Source organism: Schistocerca gregaria, chromosome 2 (assembly GCF_023897955.1).
Source record: "Schistocerca gregaria isolate iqSchGreg1 chromosome 2, iqSchGreg1.2, whole genome shotgun sequence".
Taxonomy (NCBI): Eukaryota; Metazoa; Arthropoda; class Insecta; order Orthoptera; family Acrididae; genus Schistocerca; species Schistocerca gregaria.
In genome coordinates, this window is record NC_064921.1 from 956,636,073 (window position 1) to 956,656,149 (window position 20,077).

Here is a 20,077-nt window from a genome sequence, read left to right on the forward strand (position 1 = left end):
TATGCTTGCACCGTGTATGGGTCAGCAAGGCCTTCGTATCTGAAGATCCTTGACGCAGTACACCATGAGGGTATCAGGCTGGCCACTGGTGCCTTCCGTACCAGTCCCATCACCAGCCTGTGTGCTGAGGCAGGGGAACCGCCGCTCGCCATCCGGCGGAAACTCCTCATGGTGCGACGGGTGTGTCATTTCCTTGCCTCTCCTACCTCCCCTGCGTACCCTACCGTTGCCCGACCGCCTATGGAACGTCTCTTTTCCAGTCGTCCCAGGGCAACAAAACCATTTGGGATTCGTGCCAAGCATTTGCTTGAGTCCCTTGGTGTGGAGCGTGTGGCCCCCCAACGACAAGGTTTTACTCGCCTGCCTCCCTGGTTGCTCCAGAGGCCCAGCATCCTTTTAGACTTGTCGGAGAACCGGAGGAACTGCATTCCGGCGTTTGTTTTTACCTCCTTATTTTACGATATTTTAAACCAGCATCCGGACCATGTACCTGTATTCACAGATGGCTCTAAACAGGGGGACACTGTTGGTTGTGCTGTTGTTTTCCCTGATCGAGTCGTCAAGTTACGGCTTCCTGCGGTGTTTACCATCCTCGATGCCGAATTGTTTGCAATATTGCGGGCATTGGAGCAGATGAGATGTGTTCCCAGTATTAAGTTCCTCATCTGTTCTGACTCCCTGAGTGCCCTTCAGACCATTCAACACTTGTACCCAGCGGATACGGTCGTCCAGAACATCCATGATGCCCTACTCCACCTGCAACGGCAGGGGAAGGAGGTTTCCTTCTGCTGGGTGCCGGGGCAAGTGGGTATTAGGAGAAACGAACTGGCGGATGTGGCTGCCAAAGATGCATGTTCCCTCCCTCACGTTGTTGAATGTGCCGTCCCCCTCCATGCTGTAACCTCCCTTTTGCGTTATCGTGTTATGCATCAATGGGAAGAGGAGTGGTTGGCAGTTTCTGACAATAAGCTGCGTCTGGTAAAGGCCACTACGTGACCATGGCGTACGTCCTACCAGTCATACAGGCGGGATGAGGTTCTCCTCACTCGCCTCCGCATTGGACACAGTCCCTTCACGCATGGTTTTTTACTCCGGCGGGAGGACCCCCCAATCTGCAGTGCTTGTGGCGTCCAGATTACTGTCCGCCACATTTTACTTGACTGTCTTTTATTCTCTGACCAGAGGGCGGTGGTTTCCTTGCCACCGGATTTGCCCTCTATTTTGCAAGACGACGCAGCGACTGTGGTTAAGGTCTTACGGTTTTGTGTCCTGTCCAATCTGTTGCCTCGGATTTTAGGGAGAAGGTTTTAATGTGCTGCTGGGTGACTGGCTCACCCAGGTTTTAGGTGAGAGGTCCGCCAGTCACGATTACCTCCTTGTTTCCCTTCGGTATCTGTTCTCTTTTCCTTGTGTTTCCTTTCCTTTTTTAGTGTGTTTCTTCTCCTCTTGTTTTGCCTCTGTATGTGCGCATTTGGAACTGCGTCAGGCCTGTGTCTTTTAGCCGTTCTCCTTGTTCGGCGTCCGTCTTCGTCCCTTCACCGCCTGTGTTCCTGTTTCTATGCGTTTGGGCGCTGATGACCACGCTGTTTAGCGCCCGTAAACCTCAAACACACACACACACACACACACTCGAACCTGTCAGTCACGTGGTTCCGGACTGTAGCGCCTAGAACCGCTCGGCCACCCAAGCCGGCTAATAGTGAGATCACGCTATTGTCGCTTTATATGCCAAATTTCATTCAAAGGAGAATGTTTCCAGGAGGTTAAAATGTGATTCATAACATCATATGTACTCACAGGTTATAATTTTAATGGAGCGACTACTTGTGAAGCCTTTAACTCGTCAAACGATTCTTCCCTACTAGGGCTAAGAGTAACAAGAGATTATTTTATACTACTTATTGAAGTGTCAACATTTATTGATTTGAGTCAATGCAGCTAATTTTTTAACTGCGAAAACTAGCTCTGTTTGTTCGACACAGATTAAGGAATAACCCATAAAGTACTTTTTTCAGAAAGATGATTTTAGGCATCCGTTTAGGAACATTGACTTTGCGTATGTCAAGAGCCACTCTAAACAGTGGCACCAGCGTTTTGTGATAGCTAGACGTTTGTGTGGTTATTTCAAAATCGGTTGATATTTTTTCTCAAGAAAGATGGATGACAGAGGCCTAGTAGGTGACTGCATCTTCACCGAGGTATCTTTCAAAGAACAGTGTCATGAGACAACTACACAGGAAATTTCTCACTTTTCAAGTACTTTCAGTCTTTCTATTTGAAAGAAGAGGTCGTATTTTCGTCATTGTAAGGGGTACGGAGATATTATTTTGATAGCCAAATACAAATATTACAGAAATGTTATATATCTCTGTCGGCATAGCTTACCGAAGGACAATGTTTAACAATATACAAAGGACAAAAGCTTTGACTTGTGTAGATCGGCTGCAGGGAAACTCTTGCACGGAAGTAATAATTTTTCGTACTCACGGACATGCGTAATTAATAGCACTGACAAATAATTCTATCTGAAATCTTTTTTGCTGTCCAGTCTATCATCTTACTATTCTTCATGGCCCTCAGAATTGTCCTAGGGCAATAAATGAATAAACCTCTAGGCTTAACTTATAAAAACGATCTGACTCACATTTTAGCTCATAATCAAATGTAGCAACAAGTAAGAAACAGTGGAAATTTGTGGCCACATATCCTTTAATATACTTCCCGTCTAGGATATTACAAAAATACAGATCACCAGACCCACTACTACGACAGACAAAAACGGAATTCATTCAGAGAGTCTTCGTGGATACTGCATTGTTGCTGTCTAAGATCAGCGAGAACACGATGAAGCTCAGGGACGACAATTAAGTGCATGGAAATGATAGTGTTATGTAACGGATGTTGTTAAGCGTAAATATAAAACAGAGGACAAGTGAAGTCTGTCCTCGTGAGGCATAGTCACCTAGCTTTACCGATGAACAGTAGCAACGGCAGCCCTGAAGAAAGAGCTCTCTGAGAACTGGAGCTGAACGAATCTGTGCTGACAGTTAAGAATGGTACTCTATTTTGGAAGTGTAAGTGTATTAATACCTCACACCTTGGCACGGTATCACGGGTGAGAGAATTACCGACTTCATTCAGAACAGAACAAGAATGTGTAGGTACACGCCGGAAAAAGTGTTGCTGTCTATCGTTTATCGTTGTCAACAAATGCTGTAAGGGATAAAAAGTGTTATTATTTTGCTACTGAACAACCGCATACCCTGAAATTATAGTGGATGAAGGGACTATTGGCTTAATCCAGAAAGGGTTAGCCTCCTCTGATTCGTAATAGTGGCGCTGAATGTTGTTGCACACTGTTAACGGGCACTAAATACACTAATAGGTCCTAATCTTTTCTTTGTGCTATCAACCAGAGGACTGGACACTAATAGTTATACAGTTTCAGTACAATACGAATAGACGTGTTTAGGTAGTACCTGAGTAGACTTTTTCGAATACTCCATAACTTATGTTAGCTAGTTGATAAGTCAATAATCGCTATGGATAGCCATCGGACATACGAAAATTAGATGTAATTACTTTTATATAGGAATTTACAACGCTCCTTAAACGAACACTTCATTCGGACGCAAACGCTAAAGCCTAAATAGAGAGTAGTTTAGGTCATTAGTAAAAATTTAAAATTTTGCACAGTAAGCTTCAAGGACTAGCTCAAAGTTTCAACTTGTTTGTCAGTGGTTCGTCTCCGCGTAATCTGAGTAACATCCGTAAGGGATGGTGTAGCTGAAATTCCTGCTACATCCTTCTTCCTGAAATTTCCGATCCAACACATAACCAGAGTGGCCCTGAGTGGCTTGGAAGGTGACTGAATCTAAAGTAAGATCGTATGGGAAACCAGGTGAACTTTGTGACTGGATTGAAAATATCTGGGAAGGAAGGATGCAACATGTTATCTTGGACATATGTAGAAGTAAATTCAGGTGTGCTTCAGGAAACTATGTTGGGACATCTGCTGGGCACATTGGGTATAAGTAGCCTTGCAGATAATATTAATAGTAACTTTAGACTTTAGGCAAATTATGTGGTTATCTATAACTAGCAAGCTTCCACGACTTTGCGCTAATTTCACTAGAGATCTACGGCCGGACGTCATGTCTGCAGCAGAGGTAGTAAATTATACACTACTGGCCCCTAAAATTGCTACACCACGAAGATGACGTGCTACAAGCGCGAAATTTAACCGACAGGAAGAAGGTACTGTGATATGCAAATGATAAGTTTTTCAGATCATTCACACAAGGTTTGCGCCGGTGGCGACACCTACAACGTGCTGACATGACGAAAGTTTCCAACCGATTTCTCATACACAAACAGCAGTTGACCGTCGTTGCCTGGTGAAACGTCGTTGTGATGCCTCGTGTAAGGAGGAGAAACGCGTACCATCACGTTTCCGTCTTTGATAAAGGTCGGATTGTATCCTATCGCGATTGCGGTTTATCGTATAGCGACATTGCTGCTCTCGTTGGTCGAGATCCAATGACGGTTAGATGAATATCGAATCGGTAGGTTCAGGAGGGTAAGACGGAACGCCGTGCTGGATCCCAACGGCGACGTATCACTAGCAGTCGAGATGACAGGCATCTTATCCGCATTTCTGTAACGGATCGTGCAACCACGTCTCCATCCCTGAGTCAAGAGGTAATGACGTTTGCAAGACAACAAACATCTGCAAGAACAGTTCGACGACGTTTACAGCAGCATGGACTATCAGCTCGGAGACCATGGCTGCGGTTACCCTTGACGCTGCATCACAGACAGGAGCGCCGGCGATGGTGTACTCATCGGTGAACCTGAGTGCACGAATGGCAAAACGTCATTGTTTCGGATGAATCCAGGTTCTGTTTACAGCATCATGATGGTCGCACCCGTGTTTGGCGATATCGCACATTGGAAGAGTTTATTCGTCAATCGCCATCCTGCCGTATCACCCGGCGTGATGGTATGGGGTGCCATTGGTTACACGTCTCGGTCACCTCTTGTTCACATTGACGGCACTTTGAACAGTGGACGTTACATTTCAGATGTGTTAGGATCCGTGGCTCTACCCTTCATTCGATCCCTGAAAATCCCAGCAGGATAATGAACGACCGCATGTTGCAGGGCCGTTCTGGATACAGAAAATGTTCGACTGCTGCCCTTGCCAGCACATTTTCCAGATCTGTCACCAATTGAAAAAGTCTGATCAATGGTGGCCGAGAAACTGGCTCGTCAAAATACGCCAGTCACTACTCTGGATGAACTGTGGTATCGTGTTGAACCTGCATCGGCAGCTGTACCTGTACACGCCATTAAAGCGCTGTTTGACTCAATACCACGGCGTATCAAGGCCGTTATTACGGCCAGAGGTGGTTGTTCTGGGTACTGATTTCTCAGGATCTATGCACACAAATTGCGTGAAAATGTAATCACATGTCATTTCTAGTATACGATATTTGTCCAATGAATACCCGTTTGTCATCTGCATTTCTTCTTGGTGTAGCAATTTTAATGGCCAGTAGAGTATAAATAAATCTTCCTCGGGGATCAAACTGTCTGTTAAAGAAAACCGTATCAAAATTCCTACTGTACCTTTTGGGATTCTGCCTGTCTATGAGTACAGACAGAAAATCTCGGTGGGGAACTTCAGATTATATGGGGCGCACCGAACATCAGTGAAAATTTTTCTATTATTTACTGAGGACATTGTATTGTACAACATTGCATCAGTATTTACCTCATGTGCATGATAATTAGAGCAGGTAATAAATTACAAGATGTGTTTGCGGGAAGACACGCAGAGATAAGAGGAACTAACACACTGATGTATGTAGATATTAAGATAAAAAATTTAAAAATATATGCACTTACACCGTGTGTAGTGCGACGATAGTTTTGAAATAGTCTAGAACTGTTAGTAACTGTACAGCTGCCTACAACCGTAACACCCTGTGTGTAAGTACAGATGAAGCACTATGTGAAGGAAGCTGCACCAACATGCTTTCGGATCTCTATAAGATTTCAAAGTGGTGCAAAGACTGGCAAATTGCTTCAAATGTTCCGAAATGTAAAATTACGCACTTTACAAAATCAACAACGTAGCATCCTATGACTGTAATATCAGGGAGTCACATTGGGAATTGGTCAACTAATACAAGTTAATGCATGTGACGAGACGCAGGGATACGAAATAAAACAACTGCAAAGGCCCAGTCACAGGTAAAGCATTTAACAGACCTCAGTTCATTGGTAACATACTAGGAGAAATTAAATCAGTATACATAGGAGATTTCTGCCCCCTCCACGAACCATACACCTTGACGTTGGTGGGGAGGCTTGCGCGCCTCAGCGATACAGGTATCCGTACAGTAGTTGCAACCACAATGGAGGGATATCTATTGAGAAGCCAGACAAACGTATGGTTCCTGAAGAGGGGCAGCAGCCTTTTCAGTAGTTGCAGGGGCAACAGTCTGGATGACTGACTGATCTGGCCTTGTAACATTAACCAAAACGGCCTTGCTGGGCTGGAACTGCGAGCGGCTGAAAGCAAGGAGAAACTACGGCCGTAATTTTTCCTGAGGCCATGCAGCTTTACTGTATGGATAAATGATGATAGCGTCCTCTTGGGTAAAATATTCCGGAGGTAAAATAGTCTCCCATTCCGATCTCCGGGCAGGGACTAGTCAAGAGGACGTCGTTATCAGGAGAAAGAAAACTGGAGTTCTACGGAGCGGGACGTGGAATGTTAGATCCCTTAATCGGGCAGGTAGGTTAGAAAATTTAAAAAGAGAAATGGATAGGTGAAAGTGAGATATAGTGGGATTAGTGAAGTTCGGTGGCAGGAGGAACAAGACTTTGGGCCAGGTGAAAACAGGCCTATAAATATAAAATCAAATAGGGGTAATGCAGGAGTAGGTTTAATAATGAATAAAAAAATAGGCGTTCGGGTAAGCTACTACAAACAACATAGTGGACGCATCATTGTGGCCAAGATAGACACGAAGCCCACGTCTATAACAGTAGTACAAGTTTATATGCCAACTAGCTCTGCAGAAGAGGAAGAAATTGAAAAAATGTATGATGAAATAAAAGAAATTATACAGATAGTGAAGGGAGATGAAAATTTAATAGTCATGGGTGACTGGAATTCAATAGTAGGAAAAGGAAGAGAAGGAAACGTAGTAGGTGAATATGGATTGGGGGTAAGAAATGAAAGAGGAAGCCGCCTGGTAGAATTTTGCACAGAGCACAACTTAATTGTATCTAACACTTGGTTCAAGAATCATAAAAGGAGGTTGTATACATGGAAGAAGCCTGGAGATACTATCAGTTTTCAGATAGATTATATAATGGTAAGACAGAGATTTAGGAACCAAGTTTTGAACTGTAAGACATTTCCAGGGGCAGATGTGGACTCTGACCACAATCTATTGGTTATGAACTGTAGATTAAAACTGAAGAAACTGCAAAAAGGTGGGAATTTAAGGAGATGGGATCTGGACAAACTGATTAAACCAGAGGTTGTACAGAGTTTCAGGGAGAGCATAAGGGAACAATTGTCACAAATGGGGGAAAGAAATACAGTAAGAGAAGAATGGGTAGCTCTGAGTGATGAAGTAGTGAAGGCAGCAGAGGATCAAGTAGGTAAAAAGATGAGGGCTAGTAGAAATCCTTGGGTGACAGAAGAAATACTGAATTTAATTGATGAAAGGAGAAAATATAAAAATGCAGTAAATGAAGCAGCCGAAAAGGAATATAAACGTCTCAAAAATGATATCGACGGAAAGTGCAAAATGGCTAAGCAGGGATGGCTAGAGGACAAATGTAAGGATTTAGAAGCTTATCTCACTAGGGGTAAGATAGATACTGCCTACAGGAAAATTAGAGAGACGTTTGGTGAAAAGAGAACCATTTGTATGAATATCAAGGCCTCAGATTGAAACCCAGTTCTAAGCAAAGAAGGGAAAGCAGAAAGGTGGAAGGAGTATATAGAGGGTCTATACAAGGGCGATGTACTTGAGGACAATATTATTGAAATGGAAGAGGATGTAGATGACGATGAAATGGTAGATATGATACTGCGTGAAGAATTTGATAGAGCACTGAAAGGCCTAAGTCGAAACAAGGCCCCGGGAGTAGACAACATTCCATTAGAACTGCTGACAGCCTTGGGAGAGCCAGTCCTGACAAAACTCTACCACCTGGTGAACAAAATGTATGAGACAGGCGAAATACCCTCAGACTTCAAGAAGAATATAATAATTCCAATCCCAAAGAAAGCAGGTGTTGACAGATGTGAAAATTACCGAACTATAAGTTTAATAAGTCACAGCTGCCAAATACTAACGTGAATTTTTTACAGACAAATGGATAAACTGGTAGAAGCCGACCTCGGGGAAGATCAGTTTTGATTCCATAGAAATGTTGGAACACGTGAGGCAATACTGACCTTACGACTTATCTTAGAAACTAGATTAAGGAAAGGCAAACCTATGTTTCTAGCATTTTTAGACCTAGAGAAAGCTTTTGACAATGTTGACTGGAATACTCTCTTTCAAATTCTAAAGATGGCAGGGGTAAAATACAGGGAGCGAAAGGCTATTTACAATTTGTACAGAAACCAGATTGCAGTTATAAGAGTCGAGGGGTATCAAAGGGAAGCAATGGTTGGGAAGGGAGTGAGGCAGGGTTGTAGCCTCTCCCCGATGTTATTCAATCTGTATATTGAGCAAGCAGTGAAGGAAACAAAAGAAAAATTCGGAGTAGGTATTAAAATCCATGGAGAAGAAATAAAAACTTTGAGGTTCGCTGATGACATTGTAATTCTGTCACAGACAGCAAAGGACTTAGAAGAGCAGTTGAACGAAATGAATAGTGTCTTGAAAGGAGGATATAAGTTGATCATCAACAAAAGAAAAACGAGGATAATAATGGAATGTAGTCGAATTAAGTCGGGTGATGCTCAGGGAATGAGATTAGGAAATGAGACACTTAAAGTAGTAAAGGAGTTTTCCTATTTGGGGAGCAAAGTAACTGATTATGGTCGAAGTAGAGAGGATATAAACTGTAGACTGGCAACGGCAAGGAAAGCGTTTCTGAAGAAGAGAAATTTGTTAACATCGAGTATAAATTTAAGTGTCAGGAATTCGTTTCTGAAAGTATTTATATGGAGTGTAGCCATGTATGGAAGTAAAACATGGACGATAAATAGTTTAGACAAGAAGAGAATAGAAGCTTTCGAAATGTGGTGCTACAGAAGAATGCTGAAGATTAGACGGGTAGATCACATAACTAATGAGGAGGTATTGAATAGGATTGGGGAGAAGAGGAGTTTGTGGCACATCTTGACAAGAAGAAGAGATCGATTGGTAGGGCATGTTCTGAGGCATCAAGGGATCACCAGTTTAGTATTGGAGGGCAGCGTGGAGCGTAACAATCGTAGAAGGAGAGCAAGAGATAAATACACTAAACAGATTCAGAAGGATGTAGGCTGCAGTACATATTGGGAGAGGAAGAAGCTTGCACAGGATAGACTAGCATGGAGAGCTGCATCAAACCAGTCTCAGGACTGAAGACCACAACAACAACAGGAGATTTCTTACAAAATACGCTTGTGATGCATTCTAGAATGTTCCTCGTTGCTCGGAATCTGGGACCCGTACCAAACAAGGGATACTAAAAGTATACAAAGAGGGCCAGTACGAGTGGTTACAGTTTCATTTGACTCGTGGGAGAATGTTGTGGAGATGCTGAAAAAGCATGTGGCATACTCTTGAAGATGGATGCAAAAGTCCCGTGAAAGGCTGCTTAAAACGTTTCATGATCCAGTTTCAAGTGATGAATCTAGGAAAATTCTACAAAACCCCTACATATGGCTATCATAGGAGCCGCGGACACGAGATTAGACTAATTAAGCGCATACAGAGTCGTTTCAGCAATAATTCTTCCTGCGGTCCATATGTGAATGGGCACGGGAAGGAGCATATCCTCTGGTAGAATTGGGGTACCCTCCGCCATACTTTCTACAGTGATTTTCAGAGAGTGTACATAGGTGTAGAAGTAAACTTCAAAAGCTAAGTTACTGTGCCATTATTAGTTATTGGATGTGCTTTGTGCTTCGACTGCTGAATGCGTTGTATTATAGTTCGGAACTGATGTTGAAGGTATAATACAATTCTATTGGGCTCAACGGACTTTTAATGTAATAAAGGCCGATTGTGACCACTAAATGTGTTCCAAACCTATCGCTTCAGATGACAATTGTCTTGTAGATTGTAACCTAAAATTCTACGTAATTTAAGATGGTTCTGAAATAACATGACACTTTCGACCACTACCTAAATATGCTTGAAATTATCGTTCCGTTTCATAACGATCTTTCTACTTGTATTTATTCTACCAGTTTTCTTGGTGTGGGTACATTGTTGATATCTAGTTTGACTTTCAGAAAAAAAGTGTGAACCACCTCCAAGTGCCTTTCCAGGTTTTCTGGTGGATAGCTTTCCTGAAACGATCAATCGAAGTCTGATATTGGAACAATGCTGAATTTAATTTTGACTCCTGTTTACAAAACCCTTTTGAAGCGAAGCAAGAGGTCAAAGTACCTCGCTTCTAATAAGCGTTTTTGTCTAAAAGACGATTACGATCTATTGTTATTAAAACATACAGAAGAATACGTCGATAACATTCGAAACGCCCAAACAAAAGGCAATTTCAGTTTCTTAATCCTTTAATAAAACAGGATCATTTCAACAAAGATAAAAAGTCAGTCGCCAGCTGCACAAGAAAACCTTTATTTGGTTTAGTTTATCGGTTTCATCATGCAACTAGTTACTAGCATAACTGTGAAGTCAGAATGTAAAATATACGAAGCTGAGTAACTGAGAAATCTTGACAGAAAATATCTGAAGCTTATTTGAGATGGAAATATGTGCAGCTCACTTTACACGATTTGAAGTCCAGAGTAACCCGTCCATCTGTTCTCAAAATGTAAGTAAGCTATCTGATTCTATGATAAAATGGCACCGGCCGGAGTGGCCGTGCGGTTCTAGGCGCAACAGTCTGGAGCCGAGCGACCGCTACGGGCGCAGTTTCGAATCCTGCCTCGGGCATGGATGTGTGTGATGTCCTTAGGTTAGTTAGGTTTAATTAGTTCTAAGTTCTAAGCGACTGATGGCTTCAGAAGTTAAGTCGCATAGCACTCTGAGCCATTTGATAGAATGGCTTTGTGATAAATGTTGCAAATCTTTCTTAGTTTGGAAAACAGTTATCATAACAGAACTATTATCATAATTACGCAACATATGATCACTGAGTAAAACGCATCTGACTTTACCTGTTAACTCTGTTTGAAACCACAATGTTACACTTTCATAAAGTTGTTCGCTCTCATTAACCCTCTGAACTAATACTGATATTACTCTCGGAAATGTAATCTTAAAATCATTGTGCGTGACTCTATGATCTACAATGATAGTGAAATGTATGGCTAACCTGTTCGAAACGGACCGGTCGTCTGCTCTGCAACCTTGATTTCTTATAACACAACGATCAGACTGTCAAGATTAAGTTTCACTCACCGTACTCGTGACGTGAAATGCAAAACGGGATTTCATCAGTACTCAAAAATATTATTCAGCTCACAACTCGCGATGTACAAGGCGACTGTGCAGTCAAATAAAACCATGAATACAAAGGAATAATCGGGTACTAATCTTACCGACAAAGAAATAACTGAATCGACACTTTAAGTTTTAAATGAGCTTAAGTCATAGAAACAATACAGCTTTCCGCACTTTTCGCACATGAACTAATTCGCAAAATGTCTCACTAGCATTTATCGCTGCGTTGAAAGAACCATATGACTTCATTACAAAAAATCTTACAGAAAATCTGAATCATAAGCACTGTTATATCAATCAGCACACTAAGTAACGACAAATAGAACAAACCAAGTTACCTTTAAATATTGCCTTTTCTCATTCGTACAATATTATGATCCTTCAGCTTAATATCTCCCTGTAAGCAACCTATTACAAAGATTGCTCCAAATAATGCTGCCTCCACCGCAGGGTAGGCTAGCTTTCGTCCATTTCAAACTAAGTACATCACGACACAGTTGATACTGGCACACTCTGACTCTACTCTGACAAAGTAAAGCTAACATCTCTGACCAACATCTCTGGTATCTAGCATAGTTTCAAAGTGTATTCCCATAAATACAATGTAAAAGCAATAGTATGAGGCTTGAGAACATTTCTCAAAGTTACAAATTGACTCATATTTGTGTTCAGTGACATATTCAGAACTGTCAGAGCAAGTAGGACAAACACCTTTCAACCAGTTTAAACTCTCATCTTAAGAAGTGAAATATGCTCAAATCACTGGTAAACCTATTTACTTCTGAAGATACAGTTTAAATTGATGAAACCGATAAAGGCGTCAAATAAAGTTTTTCTTGTGTTGCTGACGACTGACTTTTTATCTTTCCTGAAATATTCTGGACCTGCTGAACTACAGCTATGACCAAAATCGTAAAACAGCATCACCTGATGTACAACCCGTCAAAGATAGGTTTGATTTTTATTTTGGTATTTTTCTAGTGATTTAGGTTTTGTACGGTTTGTAACTACTGGCTCATCAAAAGTTGCCAGGAAAAAAAAAGAAAAATTATCCACGTGTGGTTATTAGCTGTAAGCCTTGTAAATTAGGCAGAGGTACATAGTGCAAGCCGCTTTAGTCGCATGCACCAAGAAATCGTTGATTTGACGCTCACTGATTGCGAATTGAAGGTAAAGAGCAGCGTAGTCATCTATAATCTACAAGCAAGCAACCTCAAACGCTGCATATAAAGGACCTCAAACGAAAATTAAGGCTGAGTTCAGCAGAGTCAGGTAGACTCGAAGCCTCGGATGATCTAGCCTTCAGCAAATACTTTGCAAGTGAGTAGTCATACTCAATTAACTTTGTGCACTAAGGACGACTTTCAAAAATCTTGCCACTATACATACCTCAGAAGTAGTGTTATTAGTTTCCGTCATTCATATATCTGCATGTACCTACGTCTAAGTGTTATTTACACTGTGATAAGTACTTGAAGCTAAGGTTTCGAGTAGAGCAACAGACTATGGCACCATCATGCTTCGTGGTGTGTGCCCGAATCTTAACGGTCATAGGCCGGGGTGGTGGTTTGTGGTAGTAATTTATTGGAGAATGTACCAAGCCTCATCTAAGTTCTTGTAAACCAATGTCTGTCCTCCTCTGCATGTTCGCTGCAAACACGTGGAGAAGCAATAAAAAGGAAACCAGTAAACCGACCGAGAGTCTCATTTCCTCTACCTTCTCCGTGTCTTCTTCCACAGCCTAATATCCGAGTCTTTCTGTGGTGTTTCCAACCACAGAGATCAGAAAAATATCAGCTTCACCCTGTCGCCGTTTCACTGCGTACCAAGAAATGGATTACCTCAAAATGTCGCTTCATCTCTGCTCTGAACGTGAGCTTATAAATAATTATGTAGCGACCCACGTCGGTCGATGGCAATTTTTAGCATGTCCATCCCCTAGTAACCGACCCCAGTCCACGTATTATAACTACAATTTGCGTGCAAACAGATCCGGTAATTTGTGAGGGTCCCCAGTGTTATTTGGATGCACTGAATTGGTCACCAGATAACTTGAAATTATATGAGACACATTTCGATTCGTAAGAAGCGTTGTAGTGGTTATAAGAACCTTAATAAACGAGACAGACTCAGTTGAAGGAAAGCAGCAGTAGCAGTAGTGCTGGAAACCTTGACACTGTATCGATGCGTGTAGCAAGCAGACGCTTTGGCACCTGCAGCTGTATCTGCTTTTCAAAATCGCGCTAAATGCTTTTTGTCTAGCGTGAAGCTGGCAACACTGATGCAGCGATATAACTGAGTGCATTTCACTAATGAGGTTAACTTTATTTTAAAATTCAAAGAAATGAATATTACAAATTATTTTTATAGCTCCTGCCAAAGTTAAAAAAAGTTTAAAAAAATTATCAGAATATTAACGCATGGACGGGTAAACTTGGACAACCATTGACCACAAGATAATTATATCCACGGGAGTTATGGATTTATCTGTTAATTGGGGGTCGTATTAAAGCTATGCCAAATAAACTAGTTAGATTTCAAAGGGAGAAGTAGGGTAGTGAGGGTAGGAACCTACAATGGCACCGTATGATGCAATGCAGTAACCAGCTTTTCGGCTCATGTCTGAAATGCAATGTTTGAAGTTCATGGAAGGAAATATCTGTGTATTTAAGTACATAAGTATGTGGAATATAAAACTCCTTCCGAACAGGCCTTGAAGGCCCATCGGTACCGACCGGTCGCCCTGTCATCCTCACCATATGGCGCATAGAGGGGAGATAAATTACCGGATGTTTTTAAGTGACCTACAAAGTCGTTTAGGATATAAAAACTACGTGTTTGCCGTGGCCACGATTGTGCAACAACATGCCATACCGTGCCGCCGGGAGGGGCGCCAAAAACTGTGTTTGTTTGCGTCTACCTGTACGGAAATAATCGTGACATATCTGACCCATGTGGTGTTTTCGGAGGACCACTGGATGATCCTACAGCCTTGGGCAACCGGCAGTCACCTAGAGATGAAACTGTGTTCTAATGTATGTCCGTAGACAAAAGTAAGCTCGTGTAAGTTTTATATTCAACCTGCCTATTGTATCAACAATCTATTATGATGTTTCACAAAATACATACGCAACAAAGGAAGTAGACAATACACTACTCGATCAAATACAGCCGCACACCTATTTAACTAAACTAAACTATGTCCGAACAGGCCATGAAGGCCTAACGGTACCGACCGGCCGCCGTGTCATCCTGAGCCCCCAGGCATCTTTGGATGCGGATATGAAGGGGCATGTAGTCAGCTCACCGCTCTCCCGGCCGTCGTCACTTTTAGTGACTGGAGCCGCTACTTCTCAATCGAGTAGCTCCTCAGTTTGCCTCACAAGGGTTGAGTGCACCCCGCTTGCCAACAGCGCTGGACAGACCGGATGGTCACCCATCCAAGAGCTAGCCCAGCCCGATAGCGCTTAACTTCGGCGTTCTGACGGGAACCGGTGTTACCACTGCGGCAAGGCCGTTGGCGCCGCACACCTATTAGTGGGCGTTAATGTGCAGTTTGTACACCTTTCACCTTTATGACGCCTTGAAGTGTGCTGGAGACACTTTCAGAAAGGAGTCTGAATGTCTATGGAGAAAAGCTAGTCCATTCTTCCTCGAGACCCAAAACCAGAGATGGTAGTGGTGTTGGATGCTGTGGCCTCAAGCGAAGCCCATGCTCCAACTCATTCCAAAGATTTTCCATTAAGTTCAGGTCGTAACTTTGGCCATGCTAGTCCATACTATCAATGTTAATGTCGACAAATCATTGACTCGCAGATGTTACCTTATGACAGGGTGCATCGTCACGCTGATGCACTTCGTCTACTGTACGTAGTATACAATAGTGCAATATGTATTCACAAGCCGGTAGTTGTGGCCGAGCGGTTCTAGGCGCTTCAGTCTGGAAACGCGCCACCGCTACGGTCGCAAATTCGAATCCTTCCTCGGGCATGGGTGTGTGTGATGTCCTTAGGTTAGTTAGGTTTAAGTAGTTCTAATTTCTAGCGGACTGATGACCACAGATGTTAAGTTCCATAGTGCTCAGAGCCATTTGAACAATTTTTTTATTCACATCCTTCCAGGTTTAGGACTTTCTTAAGCACAATAAGGGAACCTGACCCTAAACACGAAACACGCACCTCCTACATACTTCGCCTTTGGCTGTACAGATGACAGCAGGTAATCTTCTACAGGCATTCGCCATACTCCCACCCATCCATCGGATTGCCACGGGGTACAGCGTGATTCATCGCACCAAATCATTTGCTTACAGCCATTCCCTGTCCAATGGTGTCACCCTTTACACAACCTCCAGTGTCGCTTAGTATGACTACAAATACGAGTGGCGTATGAATAGCTGCCCGAAAATGGTATCCCATTCTGTCTGACTCCCAACGTACTGTATTGTGTTAGCTGGACTGCTGGAAATCAAGAGTGCGTCGTTCCGCTGATTGCATGTGATTTCTCATACCCACGCTCCGCAATGCTCGATGGTCCCTGTTCTCTGTGGTCTACCTTCAGCTGTGATTTCTCCTTCACGTTGCCACTTCATAGTCACATCACAGTCATATCAGTGAAAATCGACTTGGGCAGCTTTGGGAGGTTTGAAATCTGGATCCGTTGACCAGCTGACGCCCCGTGACTAGTCCACGTTCATCGTAACTGAGCTTCTCTGACCAATCCATTCTGATGTTACTGCTTTTCTACAATGGTGAATCGAGAATTTTTTTATCTTTTGATTGAACTGACCTGCAGAGTACTAGTCATATTACGCACGTTGGGGGCCAATAATTGAGCGACACTAGTTATTAAGTGAAATCGAAAAAGGAAAGGTGTTGAGATTGATGGGTTGATAAGGAAATAGAACAGATTGTTTTGGAGACTGAAATATGAAATGAATGCATTTATTTCAGAACGCTTAACGCACAAGAATTAAATTACAAATTTTAGGACGGATTCGACTTGCCTGGATACGACTAAGTTACAAAGGGGACGGCGGAAAGGGGGGGGGGGGATCGATCATCTCACAATTCTTTACAAATGTTTTCTAGTGTGGCGATGACGGCGGCAAGCGCTAGGTCGGTCCGTCACGTCCCCTCTGAGCTGTGAGAGTCAGTTGTTGACCTTCGGTGTCCCGGTATTGCGGTGAGACTTGGACCGGTCTCCAGGTTTAGTGACCGTTTCCGGTTGTACGGCAGAAGAAGGCGGATACATGTGATGATGTGTTGTAGAGGGTTGGTTGGTCGCACGATAGCAAGGTCTTCAGCGCCCGCTCAGTAACAGATTGAGACGGGTGTCAAGGAAATACTCAGAACAGTAAGATAAAACAGAACTTAAAACACAGGTAACAAGCTCGGAAAAATATGTGCCTATCCACACCGAAGCGAGGGACGAAGCATGTCGTCAGCAGTAAAACATGGACATCACAGGAAGAAAGTGGTAGAGGGGGCTAAAACAATATATCAGATGGAAGTGACTGGCTGACCAGCAGGTGGATGGAAGAGCCCCCATATCCTCTTTCTTCTGCGCTGTCTCACCGACCTATGTTTCTCCTGGTGTCCACTGTCGTCCATACACCTTATAATATCGAGGAACTGTTCTCTCGATAGTGCCCAGACAAGTGAACGTTGTATGTGAGCAGGAAAATGCGAGCGCATCGCGCTACTCCATTCGTCATTTTGTCGTCCAAGTATCCCGCCAGGAAGACAAAGTGTGCAGCGTAAGTTGCCGTGGATTACCGTGACTATGGCACATACTGATTCCATATATGCTCATCTTTGCACTTGTCATTGCGATCAGTTTCCAGTATATTACCAGAAACTTGGTGCAGATATCCTTGTATCTGCTATTCTCACATTTATTACATGAAACCAGGCCAGCAAGGGCCGAGTGTCTCAAGTGCAACAAGTAAAGCACTACATTTCACAATTCCTTTCGCACGGAGATAGGCATCTAAGTCCATACGGTACCTTGGGGTGAGTACTGCGCTATCGACCGAACTAAGCCAATTGTATGGCCACCCCATGTAAGGTGTCAGGCAAATCCAACACCTTCCATGAAAATCCTGACATGATAAGCAAATCGAGTAGTATGTAACATAGCTCCGAATAAATCGTGACATTAAATTAACCAAAGTAATAAGAGTAACGAGTGAGCAAATGGAATACCACAAACTAACACAAGAATGCCTAAATGCATGTCATACCTTCCCATCATGAGACCGACGCAGTTCCGAGGGGAGAAACGAGAACAGAAGCCGAGAGCAGAACCGTGTTAAGCTAGAAGGCCCTACGATAAGGGACGGACTGGACACCCACGTCGCCAGCTAACCACTAGGGCCACACAACCCGCAAGTTTCAGCGTGAGACTTTTCCGCGTCTCTGTTACGTCAAGGACCACCCCCCAGCCCATGTTAAAAGCTAGAGCCCTCCAGAAAAACAGTATATATCTTACGATAACACAAAAATGGCCACGACCACTCGCAAGTTTTACAGTGAGACTTTTTCGCGTCTCTGTTACGTTGCAAACTTTAAAAACATTGCCCCATCACGAAAAGTATAACCTTTCTCATTGGATAGACAGAATTTTTGTAGGCGGAGTTTAAGGTTAACATTGAGACCCTGATTGGTCAGATGAAAACACAGTCCGATAGTTTTTTTAAACCAACTTCGGTAAATTGTAGTAAGGAGCAGTTGGGAGAGAGTTACTACCGAGACGGCGAGGTGAGCGGAGCTGCGCCGGCCGCCGCCCCCTGACGAACACCGACAAGGTAATGAACGCACGCGATGCCGCATAACAGCGCATAAAGCTTCACTCAGAACTGCAGAAGTCTCATCTGTTACACCCCCTTTAATACTAGTGTCGATTGTTAATTAAAAGTCATGGTGTTCACATTTGCCACTTAAAGTAAAAATCTGAAACGCGATGATTTTTCTGTTATATAGTTATTGAAAAGCCACATCAGCCACTGTAATTTACGACAAGTTAGATAAGTAATTAAAGATAATTGAGGGTCACTGTAGACCTTTTTGATAGTTTTCTCTTTTATGAAACTTAATTTAAACCTAGATTATAGATGTGATATGGCATAGGTCATCCTTCCATCCATTGTAGAACTTGGAAACCCATTCAGGGAATATTCGTTCACATTTTTGTTGAACGCAGTTGGTTTTTACCATCCTGTATTAAAACATTTCCTTTTATCAATAGTGCAACTTATAAACAATGCTTTGTGAGTAGAATAAAATTTCCAATGGTAAAATTAACTGCTTTTTCGACGTTATTTTACCAGCTAACTAAATTTAGTTAGTATTACGATTCTTTTACACTGGGTGCAATGGAGCTGACGCTGAGATCATTAAGTATTCGGTTGTATCATCGCTAGTCTCACTGGACTCTTCTGAATTCTACATGTCATGTGTGGTCTGGCGTCTCCTTACCAGCAACAGGTCCCAGGTTCAAACTAGTCAATTCCCTAAAAACACGCTCAGAGCGTCGTTGCGCGAAAGTGGTAGGAGACACGATATAGAAGAAACAGACACCACAATGAATGTTTAGACCCATGCATCGGGAATGCGGCTTTCAATTCGTTGGCGTTACATACGTTGCAAGGCTATTACCTTGTCGTATTCCAGACTCTTATTGTTGGAGTCCTGACATTCTAGTTGACTTTTCTTGGGCGATATACTTTCCTCAGCTATACGGTGGAGATATCACTCATCTTCATATTTAGAAACGTTTCTATGACGTCAATCTTCGTTTCACACGCTTGGCTCACCTCGCCCACGCTGCTTGTGACCTCTGCTCGTATATTTTTGGTTTCGGTCCCCAATTCGCGCGTATCTACAGCGATCTGCCCATCAGTCTTTTGATTGCAAGGCTTAGTTCGGCTTTCAGTCTTTCAGATTGTCTTTTATTCTCTTCCCTCACGGTGATTAACTGAGGTGTGTGGTCTTCTAATGTCGCGAGAATTCGATCTAGTGGACTGTGACTTTGCGGATCGTCCACAGACGTACCTATTTCCTCGTTCACCCTTGGACTTCCTCAATTGGCATGTCGACTTCTAGTGTATTCTTAATTTGTGTGCTCCCCACAGACGTGTATGTCGTTTCCTCACTTTCCCTTAGCTTTTCCTCAATTGACCTGCCGGCTTCTAATGCAGTCTGATTTTGCATACTCCCCACAGAAGTACCTGGCATTTCCGCACTAACATCCCAACTTTCCTCCATCACCCCGACGGTTTTTCCATATTTATCATGTTTATATCAGTTGCATAGAAAACATAACTGCAAGCCAGGAATAGTGCACAGCACGGAATGACACAGACAAGACGACGCTGAAGGCAACGCTGGTAGCAGCAAACAGAGCAATGGAACAAG

The 20,077-nt window shown here is 42.9% G+C and overlaps 1 protein-coding gene and 1 pseudogene across 1 annotated transcript in view; both read right to left on the reverse strand.

The window, feature by feature from the left end:
• The window catches only part of LOC126335434 (ras-like protein family member 11B), a 355,291-nt gene that overhangs the window by 215,056 nt on the left and 120,158 nt on the right, over window positions 1–20,077 (reverse strand). The gene's annotated exons all lie outside the window — the stretch shown is intronic.
• On the reverse strand, window positions 15,065–15,182 carry LOC126337317 (5S ribosomal RNA; annotated as a pseudogene).